This window comes from Ranitomeya imitator, chromosome 6 (assembly GCF_032444005.1).
Source record: "Ranitomeya imitator isolate aRanImi1 chromosome 6, aRanImi1.pri, whole genome shotgun sequence".
In the NCBI taxonomy this organism is placed as follows: domain Eukaryota; kingdom Metazoa; phylum Chordata; class Amphibia; order Anura; family Dendrobatidae; genus Ranitomeya; species Ranitomeya imitator.
Genome location: NC_091287.1, coordinates 484,690,069 through 484,704,815, shown reverse-complemented (window position 1 = coordinate 484,704,815; position 14,747 = coordinate 484,690,069). Strand labels below are relative to the sequence as shown.

General features: G+C 40.3%; 1 protein-coding gene across 7 annotated transcripts in view; it reads left to right on the top strand.

Moving 5' to 3' along the window:
- RUNX1T1 (RUNX1 partner transcriptional co-repressor 1) overlaps positions 1-14,747 on the top strand; it is a 209,544-nt gene that overhangs the window by 137,808 nt on the left and 56,989 nt on the right. The window lies entirely within an intron of this gene.

The following is a 14,747-nucleotide window of genomic DNA, read 5'->3' as shown; positions in this document are numbered from 1 at the left end:
TGGCCACGCCACGGTTGCACTTGAAAACCTTCATTTGCTCATGTATTAAAACAGAATTTATCTGCAACTACACCACAGAAATATATATATATATATGTATATATATTACTGGTATTGTTATTAGAAGTCCTATGCCTCCAATTTACATCTTTAAGTTGCTGAAATATCATTTTGGGATGACGTAAAGGAAATTAAAATGGTGAATCGCATCTTGTAGATGTGTGTGTGTGTTTGATGATGTGGTTTTCACTGACAGTAGCAACAATCTGTTGTGTGTCTTTACTGCTTTTCTGTTTTATGACCTAATAAAAACGAAATCTTGGATATTGCCAATAAGACACCACAGTTTCCTATGTCTAATCCCAATGTCATATATCTGTATGTATTATGGGCTCTCTGCAGCCTTGTATTTGGTGACAAGTCTAAGAAAAGGTCACGTAATGAGTTAGAGCCATTGTAAGCTTCAAAGCCATTACTAGTAAGTGTGAGCTACTCCTTACGGCCAGCGTCTGAGACATGACATGTTTTACTGCTACTTCAACACTTTACAAAACATTATAACAGACTAAGGTTTCTAAAAAGGGATGTGGGAGGCCGTGTGGGTAATTCAAGCTAGTATTGTCAGCACTTACAAGATTCTTGAAATGTTTCACGATGGCCAACAGTACTGTTAACATCTGGACATCTAATGAGACAAGTCCCATTTATTACAGTGAAAGCAGAACATTGTGCGGAGGAGAATACAGCTGGCTTTCTCTCCAGATCTATCATGTCACTGCTCGGCTGCGCTCACTTGGGGTCTTTAGACGTTTTTTCCTTCTGAACTTGTGACTGGCAATTTGGAAACATCACATACACCCTCATAAATTCTTATACTATATGGACTGAACAAAGGGGGAACTGCGACAATAAGAAGAGCATTGACTAATCTTACCATTGTGTAGACTACGTCATCCTAGTCATGTTCTTACTCTTGTATATATTGGGTGGACTATCCAAATATACATTATACGGTCAGTTCCCAAGCACTTGGATTATAGTTTTGGCAAAAAAACAACTTATTAATTACGACCATCTAAACAATGGATGTTTGAGTCTTTGTATTTTGGATTAGTTGAATTAATCCCATTACTACGTTCAACAAAAGGTGACTACGTATCCACAACACAGCAATAAGGTCTCGTAAAGATGTCTGTTTTTGTATGTACGTGTTCTACCTGTGTTTTTCATGGATAGAACAGGTACGTATTATAGTATATGGAGCTGATCACATGTCTAGATTTTCCTGCAGACCAATTGACCTAAATAAAATGGAGATGTCTCTTTTGGACCCAAATCATGGATCAAACTCATGTCAGTGAAGGAAATATAGCATCCATGTGTCATACGAGTGCCATCTGTTTTTAATGGGTTGAAATTTGAATGTTTTTTTCCATATGCCCAAAAATGGATGAAACACTGATGGTAAAAATGGACAGACAGGTGAAACACTGAAGAAAATCGGATCCAAAACGCTGGTGAACGTTTGTCCATTTCTTTCACATCAGACTCACCTTTTGTGGCAGACGTCACACAGGACTGCCTTTGTCTGGGAAGCTATACAGCCACTGCGTATAGCCTTGTTCTATGGACTTTTGAGTTAATTTCATTTATGGACTTGTAAGCTACATTTGGGCCTGTTGGCCATTGGAAACTCCCCTGATGGATCTCCGCGATTGGAGAAGAAACGCGTAGGGAGGCATTAACCACATCTAACACGGTGGGGGGTGTCCATAGTGGGGCTGATTTGGGCCTGTCCTTGTGAGGACAGGAGTCATTACTGGGGAACAACAGGGGTTTAGGAAACAGGTCCCCCGTTCCCCCATTTGTACCCTACAACTCCTGGACCCTCCCTGGAACCCTCTATTATTGGCATGGGTACCCTTCGTCCATAATTGGTGAGATCAAACCAGTTTCGTTTATTAGAGCACGGTTTTCGGCGTGAGCACTTTGTTTATATGTTGTATTGTTTTGTCCACTTTTTAATATTATTAGTAAAGGTTACGTTTTATTCCGTTGGGTTATACTCTTCTAGCTGTGTTCTACTCCCATTTCTTTCACATTAGGCAAAAAATAATAATGTCTGAATGGAGCTCTGAAGAGCGCAGTGTGAATGGAGCGGTGATTGATCAAGCGCACCTCGCACTCATTAAGAATGATTTGAGCAACGCTCACCATTCTCCTGCAGAGATGATCGATCATGTGCACCTCACTTCATTCATTCTTATGGGAGCACCAAAGACCATCCAAGCGCAGCTCTTAACCGCCTCATGCAGTTCTATTAAGAAGGAACGGAGCAGAACGGAACGGAGCGCTTGATCGATCACCGTTCCATTCACACTGAGACGGTTTGGGTCCCAGCGATCATACCCCTAGAAATGGGCAAGTTCTTTCCTATCCTATGGATAGAAGACAAGGTCCGAACTTGAGAATACCGGGATGCAGAGGTATCAGTGTTACTTGAGCCCTGGACTTGGGGGGGCCCAAAGACAATTTTAACACAGAAGAAAACACTAGATAATGTTGCATGGGGTCCCTGATATTTGTCATTGGGATCCAGAAGCTGTAAGTTTGAGTATATACAGTATGTATATATCAGGCGGGATTTTTTCACTTATTCCTCTGGTAGATGCCTCTGGTGTATCCGTTGTATTTGTATAAAGCAGCATTCCTTATGAATATGTAAAGAAAAAATGGTTATTACGTTGTATACGTTTCTCAATGCATTTTGCTGTATGGATAGCATAGTTCTTAGTTTCTATACTATTTATTGGCTGTCTCTGTGGTCTTGCATTTTTTGGTGATGATTGTGATAATAGTGGGGATGTTCTTTATTTTGTCCAATATTTTCCTTGTTAACACCATATACCAATCTCCAGTGTATATAAAATGTATCAGCCACTAATTTCAGCTACTTTACATGAAGATAATAGCATTTCATGTACAAGTGTTCTCATCGCCGTGTTCTCGTAATTCTGTCCAGCTTTCATCCTGCCACTTCACTTTAGGAGAGCAGTAACCAGCTCAGCTCCACTGTCCTCATTGTCTGCAAAACCATAAATTATTCCAAAGCATTAAAAAGGGGAAGTGAAAGATGGGGCAATTATGTTCGAAAATATATTCCGCAGGATATTTATTATTGCCCATTAACCGCGTGTTTGCGATGATTTGTCTATATTGACCTGTCACTGAGGTCAAGTAATAGGCATGAGGCGTGTGATGTCTAATTTATACACACAGAGTGAGTAGAAAACGATGGCATTTAAGAAAACACGTTGCTTTCCTGCAATTTAAGGAGACATTTTTAATGATTTATAATAAATATAGGTTCTTTTTTTTTCTTTTTTTTTTCCTGACTGCAGTGAACAAATTCAGATATATTCATATTCCCTGTCTAATGTCTGTCCAACATATCTTGGACAACAGTCTAAGTACATCAAATTGCAACTCGTAGTATTGGGCACAACACTTTCCATTTCTTGTTTCCACAACATAGTACACTTCAAGATTTTCCTTCCGCTCTACCTTGACTATCCCCTCTTTCACTGGTACTGTCAGTCCCAGGGATCCCCAGCCCAGTCCCGTAATATGTCCGAGGTCCATTACTTCTCCCACCCGCGACTCCACGTGAATCTTCATCCTTAAGAAAATGGTTAAAGTTCCCGCCATCGCACCCGGATCGAGTTTTGACCTCCAGACGTTACATGTAAATTCCCAATTTCTTAGCTCTGAAAGTGATTTCTTCAATATTGATAGGATATTAAAAAATATATCCAGTGTTTAAGTTTTGGAAGATGGATTTGAATACGGTTTTAACAATCTTTAAACTGAATCTTCATATTTACCTTTTCTTTAATTGGACGACCAAGATGAGCGGCAGTCAGTTGTGATCAACAATAATCATTCAGCAAGTGTTCAGTTTGCCTGCAGCACCACCTCTGGGGAAATGAGGGATTACACGGTTATCACGATAATCAATGGGCTGCTCATCTAATATATAAAGATCCTGGGTTCTCTTGAGAGACACTTTTTGTAGCCTTCCTGTAATTTGATTAATTGATGGAGGTATATATCAATTAACCATTCTCAGCTGTCTGCTAGATTATTAAAATATGGGCATTCTAAGCTAGAAAACCATTTTATGTGAATTTAACCGATAACATTCTGAGCTCTTACACCCCTGTCTTCTATATTTGCTAATAATGAATCTGGAGGTGTGCTATGTATATGTATAGGCTGTGTAGACTGCAAAGCCATAAAGTGGTGTAAAAAGCTGTGAAGAGTTGCAACGTTTTCGGGCAACGCGGAGATGTGCAAAATTTGTTTACTTTTGATGCTGTCATTCCAGTTTTGCGGGATGAAGCATGACAACCCCTGCTCATCAAATTTATGACAAGTGGCAGTGTTTGGTACTCCACAAATCTTACTCCAGTCGCTGACTGGAGTCAGATTGTAGCAAGGCGCACACAGAGGCGCATGCCACTTTGTGCCTGGTCTGATTCATTGAGATGTGTGCGCCTGTTAATGAATTAGAAGCCTCGCACACCACCATGCCCTCATCAAGACCGGCATATGTTTGTCATTGATATATCCATTTATGCCCGTTTTTGGTAAACTGAGCTAAGAAAAAAAAGTTGCAAATAATGACGCACTCCATTTTCGAACAATATATAAAAAGTTTTCTCTGTATTTGCCAGTTCTGAAAGGTGCTAAAAAAAAAAGTCGGTGCAGTTTTGTGGCAATGGTCATAGTCTGTAAATTTTAGACAGATTACTACTGAACATATAGTTTATTTTTTTACTTTACGACAGTCAAAGATGCACCAACATTATTCGTGAGTAATTTATTGATCGGGTAATTTTTGGTTCATTATGGCAACATATTAGTTTTCATCTGCAGCCGTGTTTTAAATTTGCAGATAAATATGTGGTTACTTCGCACAATATGCAAATGGTTTTGTTATGTAGAAGTTCTGCCTACTTGATACAGAACAATGCTAAGCTGAGCATTGCATACATAAAGGCGGCCATTTGCCTATGTAACCGCCAGAAGAATAATATGTGAGTAACATCGCAGACATTGGAACTTATTAACTATTTTCAGATGTCGGAACATTCCCTCGACCATAAATATTAAAATGTTTACTTTTTGTTTAAGAGCAACCCAGTCCCCGCTTCCATATGGAAACGTTTAGCACGGCTGACATCTGTGAATGGATATCGTGCAATATATTTTTTCCATCTGTGATTGAGGCGAAAAAAAAAAAAAGCCTTCAGAGTTGACATTAAAGTCATCATTGAAATGCTGATATATTCCACATTGTTTGGTAATGTAAACATCCATGGTACCTTTGCCCTGGAAGCATAGCGCACGCATTCATAGTGGTGCGGATACCTTCTTTCACTAGTCTATACCGTAAGCAGCTGGGATGAATTAAACCTCTCATACGACTTCTTACACTGCATCGACTCCTGCAGTAGGTCTTCATTACAAACAAGGAGCTTGATCTCGGCAACACATAAGCGTAAAAGACACAGGATGGAGCCTAGACATGTTCTTAAACTGGGTCCCAACGCTCACGTCAACTGTGAGCGAGATCAAAGGCCGTTCTGTGGGCCCAGGAGACAACTAATGATATCGGTGCTCCAAGTATGTATAAACAGAGCTACATGGTCTAAGGACATGGAAAGAACTGGGCAATGTCCAAAACTCAAAAGATCCAGTCAACATGTTACTGTCTTACCAGGGAAAGAATAATAAAGAAAATGCTCTTATTTTTCAGTGAATTAGTTCTTCTGTCTCAAATCTACGTTATCTTTATGTAGACCCATTGTTATGCAATCAAACAGGGGAATCATTATTTGGGGATGTGGGGGGCAGAAGAAGCAGTCACACCCAACCCTAGTTTCTAAGTGGGGCATAGACCTATTTGCTTCTTTTAAACACACCAATATTATAAATGACACAGGGTGGATGGGTGAAAATAGGACTGATTTTGCCGAAGAATTTGCCCCATGCCCTACCGTACAGCCTACTATGCGATCACACCTGAAGTCAAGATAATTTTGGATATCTGACTACAATTTTAAGAGTCTTCAATAATTGTTTTCCAAACCCTTGAGTGGCCAATAAATAATTATCCCCTCTCCCTAAACACACGCATGCTTGGCTTAACAAAGCATGTTTCCAGTTGGGAGAGAGGAGTGTGTTTCCACCAAAAACCTATGGCAACAATTCTGACTAAAAGGTTGGGTACTGTCATTCAACATGCCCAATCCTTCTCTCCCCATGAAAAAGAATTGGGATGCCTCACACATGATATAAGATGGTCAACCGGTTCAACTGAAATAAGTTGGGTTAACTGATCTTTTGTTTATGTGCATGGGGGGTCTTTAGGTGTTAGTGAGATCACACTAGTATCCGTTGTGTATGTTGACAAGAAAAAAAATGGCAAACAATGAAGCTGAGGTTAGAATAGTCTAAATAGTAAAATCTTATAACAAAATTATATTATTATGTTTAAAGGGGTGGTCCGGAACGTTTATATTGATGACCTATCCTTAGAATAGGTCATCAATTTCTGATCAGTGGTGGTGTGACACCCGGTACCCCAAGGATCAGTTGTTCCCAGTGCTGATGGCGACTGGATGTGTTGAGTTGCAGAGCTGCATAGCACAACTCTGTCAACTCTAAAGAGTCCGAGGCCGGGTACTGCACATATCCCCCTATTGATTCTAATAAGGGGCAGATGTGCAGTACCTGACCGCAGCCACTACTCTGTTGACGGAGTTTTGCTATGCAGCTCTGCAACTGATCGCATCCGGATGCCGGGAACAGTAGATCGGTGGGGTTGCCGGGTGTCACACCCCAACCTATCTAGTATTCATGATCCTAAGTACAGGCCATCAATATTAGAGTACAACTGCTTTAATTATGTAACAACGAGAGGGGCATTTTCAAAGATAAAACATTGGAACATTAGGGGGTATTACAATCTCAGACATCTCTAGTAAATACATCCTGCCTTCGGCGGCATCGGGAATGGCTGATCGGTGGGATATACCCCCCACTGATCAGATATTAATATAAGGATAGGTCATCATTATAAAAGTCCTGTACAACCCCTTTAAGTCTATTACATATTTAGATAAGATCTTTCTTAAATAATGATAATGAAAGAGGTGAAACCGGCACACTGTCTGCCTGTTAACGTATATGGCCACACTAAGGCTCTTATTGAAATACTTGTAGAGGGGATCTGTCAAAAGCATTAATTGATTGAAGATTGTCCATTTAGTTTTTCACTCTTAGCTCAGATCTCTAATGTTTTTGCTGTTAAGGAACCCTGAATTACTTTTTCTTTCCCTTTCTTATAATATGAAACAAACGTTCTACCATTTTGCATGCTCTGAACATGTTTCTTGAATTTACGTTCGACTTCACCAGAGGGCTCTATGTGTGTTTGGAGATTAAGATTGACCCATTATATCACCATGTATCTCCATCATGAACTGATTGCACTGAATGTAAAACGAGGAGCAGATGGTATTATTTTGGCTTCATTTCAATGACCTTTGGGTTTAAGTCTTGGTTGGTCAGAATCGAGTCTCCATTCTAAGCTAGGTCTTGACTGACAGCCAAGTTCCGTTGTAGGAGTAAAATGTAATCATTGCCATTCCTCTTTTTTCCTAAACTAAGAATATTCCCCCAAAAAAAGAAAAAAAAGACTGAAACCGAAAACATATTAGAACGTGTAACTTAATTGTATCATAAAAGCAGCGTGCTGTCGACCACAGTTCATTGAAAGCAAGACTGGCTCGAGCGGAACACAAAAATTAGGAAATGAGTGAATGCCAGTCATGCCAGTACTATATTTATTGTGCTTTGACAAGTGGTAATGATAGGTAATAGCCATTATGCCACCATAGTCCTGCCATCGTTTTCTTTTTTCCATTGGCAGATCCAGCTTTTATTCTAAACAACGGCCTCTTACTGGATAATTCGTTAAGACAAAACAGATTAGCTGGGCGCCGTCCAAATGACAGAATGATGTTTTGTTGTAAATACTTGAATTAGAGGATACACATTGTGCCTTATTCCTGTACAGCAATCCCTAAGCCGAAATCAACTCCCTCCCTTCACTGGTCCCACATGTTTCAAATCTGGGGATCTGGACAGTCTTTTCCAATAGTTCAGCGTGAGTGTTAGCAGAATGGAATCCAGATGGACCTGCATTCTCGCTGCTATCTGAAAACTAGCTCTGGCAAATGTCCTCCTATCTTTATTTCTCTGGCAACAGAGAAATACTTGCATTTATTTAGATGGTGTGCATTAATTAATTGTCACCCATCATTCTGTTGTCGTCTATGCTCAAAGTAATTATTCCCCTGCTGATGATGAACAAAAGGTTGGCTGAGGTGAACTGAGTGAGACATCATCGATCATTAGTAACAATAAACACTACATATCTATATATGTATATATATATATATATATATATATATATATATATATATATATATACTGTATATATATATATATATTTTTTTTTTTTTTATTTTGGGGTGAGGGTTATTTATTTATAGTTTTTCAGCGGCCTTACACAATGAGGGGGTCTCCACTTTTCGTTTTCAAGAAATTACACGTGTACATTAGCTGCAATGGGCAGACCCTGATCATGTCTTTTGTTTTGAAGAGTCTAATGAGCGTGTGCTAAGGGCATTGCGGAGGGAGGGGAAGAAGAAGGGTCAGCTGTGACATCGCCCATTGTGATTGGTGGATCCTGTTTTATCAGTTGTATATAGAGGATGAAAATGATATGAAAACTCATGTGAACTCTTCCTGATAGGACAAGACATATGAGTCTAATAAAAAGCCCCAGTGGCCTGTATCAAAATTGCAAGATTACAAATTTATTTTAATGAAGATTGTGATATATATATATACAGTGGGGCAAAAAAGTATTTAGTCAGTCAGCAATAGTGCAAGTTCCACCACTTAAAAAGATGAGAGGCGCCTGTAATTTACATCATAGGTAGACCTCAACTATGGGAGACAAACTGAGAAAAAAAAATCCAGAAAATCACATTGTCTATTTTTTTAACATCTTATTTGCATATTATGGTGGAAAATAAGTATTTGGTCAGAAACAAAATTTCATCTCAATACTTTGTAATATATCCTTTGTTGGCAATGACAGAGGTCAAACGTTTTCTGTAAGTCTTCACAAGGTTGCCACACACTGTTGTTGGTATGTTGGCCCATTCCACCATGCAGATCTCCTCTAGAGCAGTGATGTTTTTGGCTTTTCACTTGGCAACACGGACTTTCAACTCCCTCCAAAGGTTTTCTATAGGGTTGAGATCTGGAGACTGGCTAGGCCACTCCAGGACCTTGAAATGCTTCTTACGAAGCCACTCCTTCGTTGCCCTGGCGGTGTGCTTTGGATCATTGTCATGTTGAAAGACCCAGCCACGTTTCATCTTCAATGCCCTTGCTGATGGAAGGAGGTTTGCACTCAAAATCTCACGATACATGGCCCCATTCATTCTTTCATGTACCCGGATCAGTCGTCCTGGCCCCTTTGCAGAGAAACAGCCCCAAAGCATGATGTTTCCACCACCATGCTTTACAGTAGGTATGGTGTTTGATGGATGCAACTCAGTATTCTTTTTCCTCCAAACACGACAAGTTGTGTTTCTACCAAACAGTTCCAGTTTGGTTTCATCAGACCATAGGACATTCTCCCAAAACTCCTCTGGATCATCCAAATGCTCTCTAGCAAACTTCAGACGGGCCCGGACATGTACTGGCTTAAGAAGTGGGACACGTCTGGCACTGCAGGATCTGAGTCCATGGTGGCGTAGTGTGTTACTTATGGTAGGCCTTGTTACATTGGTCCCAGCTCTCTGCAGTTCATTCACTAGGTCCCCCCGCGTGGTTCTGGGATTTTTGCTCACCGTTCTTGTGATCATTCTGACCCCACGGGGTGGGATTTTGCGTGGAGCCCCAGATCGAGGGAGATTATCAGTGGTCTTGTATGTCTTCCATTTTCTAATTATTGCTCCCACTGTTGATTTCTTCACTCCAAGCTGGTTGGCTATTGCAGATTCAGTCTTCCCAGCCTGGTGCAGGGCTACAATTTTGTTTCTGGTGTCCTTTGACAGCTCTTTGGTCTTCACCATAGTGGAGTTTGGAGTCAGACTGTTTGAGGGTGTGCACAGGTGTCTTTTTATACTGATAACAAGTTTAAACAGGTGCCATTACTACAGGTAATGAGTGGAGGAAAGAGGAGACTCTTAAAGAAGAAGTTACAGGTCTGTGAGAGCCAGAAATCTTGATTGTTTGTTTCTGACCAAATACTTATTTTCCACCATAATATGCAAATAAAATGTTAAAAAAACAGACAATGTGATTTTCTGGATTTTTTTTTCTCAGTTTGTCTCCCATAGTTGAGGTCTACCTATGATGTAAATGACAGACGCCTCTCATCTTTTTAAGTGGTGGAACTTGCACTATTGCTGATTGACTAAATACTTTTTTGCCCCACTGTATATATATATATATATATATATATATATATATATATATATATATACATGTAACATAAAATTCTGATTTAAACAATTAGTCGTTTTCGGATGATAGCTTCCCTTTAAATGTAGAGAAGGGAACTGCATTAGTTACATGGGTTACACATTAAAGGGGTTTTCTGACCTCAGGCTACAAGTCTACAGTTACTCTATGTGACTGCAAACTTGTGAATCTCCACAGTGTGCATAGTACGTGCTGTGATTATTCTCCGGTGCCAGCGCTGGGAGCGGGACTACCACATTCCAACTAGACTTGTCTGGCCTTGCTTAATACACTTGCATTGAGCAAGGCTGTGCATGTCTAGTCGGCACGTGTCGTAGTGACTTGATTCAAGTAGTGACTTGATTGGATGGTATCGTGCGGTGAACAGTTGCTATTGCAGAATTGTACAAATTATTGCAGCCTAAGTGTGTAAATTCCCAGGAAATATGCTCGCTAATTCCTGTCTTTAACTCTATAAGCCTGGGATGAGAGCTACTAAGTCTTATTAGTGGCTACCGCTATGGTGGACCCTGTCCGTCCAACTATTAGGTCTTATTTTATATGGTTTTGTTCCTATGTCACACATGTGAATGCATTCATACGCCCCAGATTAGCCCACCAAATGCCAAAAGAAGTGTCTTTTTGGCATATGTCATTCGAGTGTATGTCTGTATAGCTTTATTGTGGTATTGAATACCGTATGGTTCATTATACCCTTCTGTTAGAGGTGAACATTAGTGCTGTAGGGAAAATGTACAGCTGGATATAGCTTCCTCTGGCGATAACAACTCTTAATTTTAGTAGCAGTTACTATGTCAAAATTTTAATAATATCCCGTATCCAAATACTTATCTAGTTACTAGTCTGATTGGAACCAAAATGAATGTATTTAAATGGGTTGTTCATTTTAAGCAGTAGATTAGGAGTTAATAGAAAATCCTTTGGTACAGTGGTTGCGAGGAGTATCTCTTAATTTTTATAGTCATTTTGACTACTTACTTGCAGTAGTTCTAGTCAGGGTTCACGAGTCCAGTAGTCCTAGTGTTAATTGTGTAATGCTACATTTTAACTGTGGAGGCGCTGCAGGGAAACTCAACACTTACTGGTAGGTTTCCTTACAGATCACAATAGATTGCTGAGAGACAAAACAAGGGAGCACTTTATGATCTGCTTATTGCCAAAGCCTTCTAACATGTAGGCATTGTCGGTAGTGGAAAATGCCCTTGGACTCCCAACTAATAATAATGGAAGAAATAATGTCATCTATTCACTGCACACATGTCATAGTTGCTAACACTTCTTGAGATGTTTAAGTCCGTCCCCAGCCATGCCCTTACCCTTCCATCCAGGAAGGTGCCAACCCTTCCTGTGAGTGCCCCTGGCCCAACCTGGAATGTTCACTTTAGATGGAGTTTACTTAGCCCTTGCCCCCTTTTGGCCAAGGAGTCCCAGAACATTTTGGACTGTTGATAACTATGGTATAAATTGGTGAAGGAAACATCCCAACTCAGATGTGTCTACGGGCTGTAGCATGGTCAGATAAGAAGAATTTTGCACGTTCTTCCCATGTGAGCCATGTGGGTTCACATACGACTAAACAGATGGGTTCACTGATTTCTCATGACAATCTCTTGAGTGCTTTGATAAAAACATACATCAGCTCTTATGTACAGTATGTAAAATAGGAAAACTATGAATATTTGATGTGTATTGTTGTATATAGCTACATCCATATGGTATATTTAGTACAATACCTTTTCTTAGTGCTTTATGTGCATTGTAGCATGAGTTGTCCCCCTTGTTGTTGTCGGCAGATTGTGCCTGTTTGGATGAATATTAGCCTTTTCCGAGTTGCGTTTTGGCCCCGTGCCACTGTCTTCATCACAAGCTGCACACTTATCCTTTGTGCAGTCGAGGGTTGGGGTTGTCTCTAGTTTAATAGCTCACTGGGAAAATCTAGTACACAGGTGTCAGCCATAATCTCAGCCCACTTCTGAGATCCTTCAGCTAATGATTCCAGATGATGATGCAAATGTTTATTCATTTGAACCAACTTGACCTACAAAGAATGAGGTAGAGAAGGAACAGGATCTGTGCAGCTTTCATTTATATGACTCTCAGGCCAGCATGCTAGTAGTAGGAGATGCTGAGTGACTAAAGGGATTTATGTCGTTACTGCCTCGCTGATCCAAATGGCTGAAGATTTACTCTTATTTCATAGTTGTGTTGGGTTCTCTCTTTGCACTGTCTTGCCTGAACGTTATCTGCTGTTTGCACCCCAAAAATGATAGGGTGACATTCAAGGAACAAGAGTATACAGTCTTAATACAGCATATCTAGGAGTCCGAAAACTCAAGATGACACTAAAGAGTAAGCAATGTAAATGTAAATGAGCTGTTCCAGGCAATGGGGAGGACACTGATCTCCCTGAGAATCTGCCTCCAGAAATTATTGTTAATAAAATGGGGAGTTACCACTGTGAGACAAGTAACGAACCCTGAATAGGAGAAATGAACTTTGTATTCTTACAAACACATTTTTCTGCAGCTTTCACAGCTCTCCTGTATTGTAAGAATATTGCCACTGGTAACAGCCCCTTTCATTTAAGATGAGCTCCGGAGGCAGATTCTCAGTGAAATCTATGTCCGGCCTATAGATCTTATGAGCTCATTTACATATTAAGAAAAATATGAATTTCTCTGGAATAAAACATCGGATTACAATTATCAATGCTTCATTCATAGATGGCTTAGGAGTGTTGATCCTATTGACAGATTGAATGAAAAGATGCTCAAGAGCTATTTTCCAATCGGTATTTCCTAAAACAGACGTCGGGAGTAGAGCTGAGCAAACCCGATCTACTCCCAGAAGTCCGTTGGGGAAGTTCGGGAAGGAGAGAGAGAGAGAATGAGAATATATTCCAGCTCAAAAGGTCGGGATCCCATTATTGTCAATGGGGTTGGGATCTGGCTCAAGTTCTGGTACTCGAACTGATATTTGGAATAAAGTTCAGGTCAGGTTCCAGAACTTGACCTTCCACGGGTTCACGCATCCCCAGTCAGGGGTAGAGATGAGCGTTTGAAGTTTGGGTTTTGGTACACGACCTGGACTTTGGCCCAGAACTCGAACCCCATTGAAAACAATGCGGACCTAAAATTCTGAGCTGGAATAAAAATCTCTCTCTCTCCCTCTCTTCTTTCTCTCTTTTTTTCTCTCTTCTGTCTCTCTCTCTTTTCTTTCTCTCTTCTCTCTCTTTTCTCTCTTCTCTCTCTATCTCTTATCTCTCTTTTTTCTGCTTTCATTCTCTCTTCTCTCTCTTTTCTCACTTCTCTCTCTTCTCTTTTCTCTCTCTACTATCTCTTATCTCTTTTTTCTCTGTTTTCTTTCTCCTCTCTCTTTTCTCACTTCTCTCTCTACTATCTCTTATCTCTCTTTTCTCGCGCTCATTTCTCTCCTCTCCCTCTCTCTTCCCCCAGAACTCTACAACAGACTACCGGGAGAAGTTTGTATTTGGTGTTTAACACCGGACACTAATTGTCCGGTATGAACCCCAAACTTCCTTTTCTGGTCCGCTCATCTCTAGTCAGGAGAGCTGTCCTATCCTCGATTTCTTTCTTTAGCCATCCGTACGCACGCTGGTATAGCGCTCCCCATTTTAGTTCTCCATTTTTCAGCTTTTTCACTTAATTATTCCATTTTACATACCTAAATTCCTGACTTGCTCGTTGAGCCGCTCGGTTGTCATGCCTAATCCACCATATTAGAGTAGAAGTCTCTTATCTCTAATAACATGTGTAGATCTCACGTTGTCACCAATCTAGACACGTAGGACCCGCAGACTGTGAATTACTCCAGCTTGCAATATTTACAGTAATTGGAATACACCTGTAATCTTTTTCTCTTTACACTGTGGCATAAACCGGACTATTTGTGCATTTTCCCCCCTAATGAACAAGTATAAACAATCCGCTGCTGTGTCAACAAAGAAAAAGCTTTTTACTATGTGACATATGGTATTTATCTATTGTTGCCTCGGAATAAAACAAGAGAAAAATAGGGTCGGAGATAGGGCCAGGAGACCGGCAGCATTATACTGATGGATGAAAACAAAAGCAGGCGAGTGCGGGCAGCAG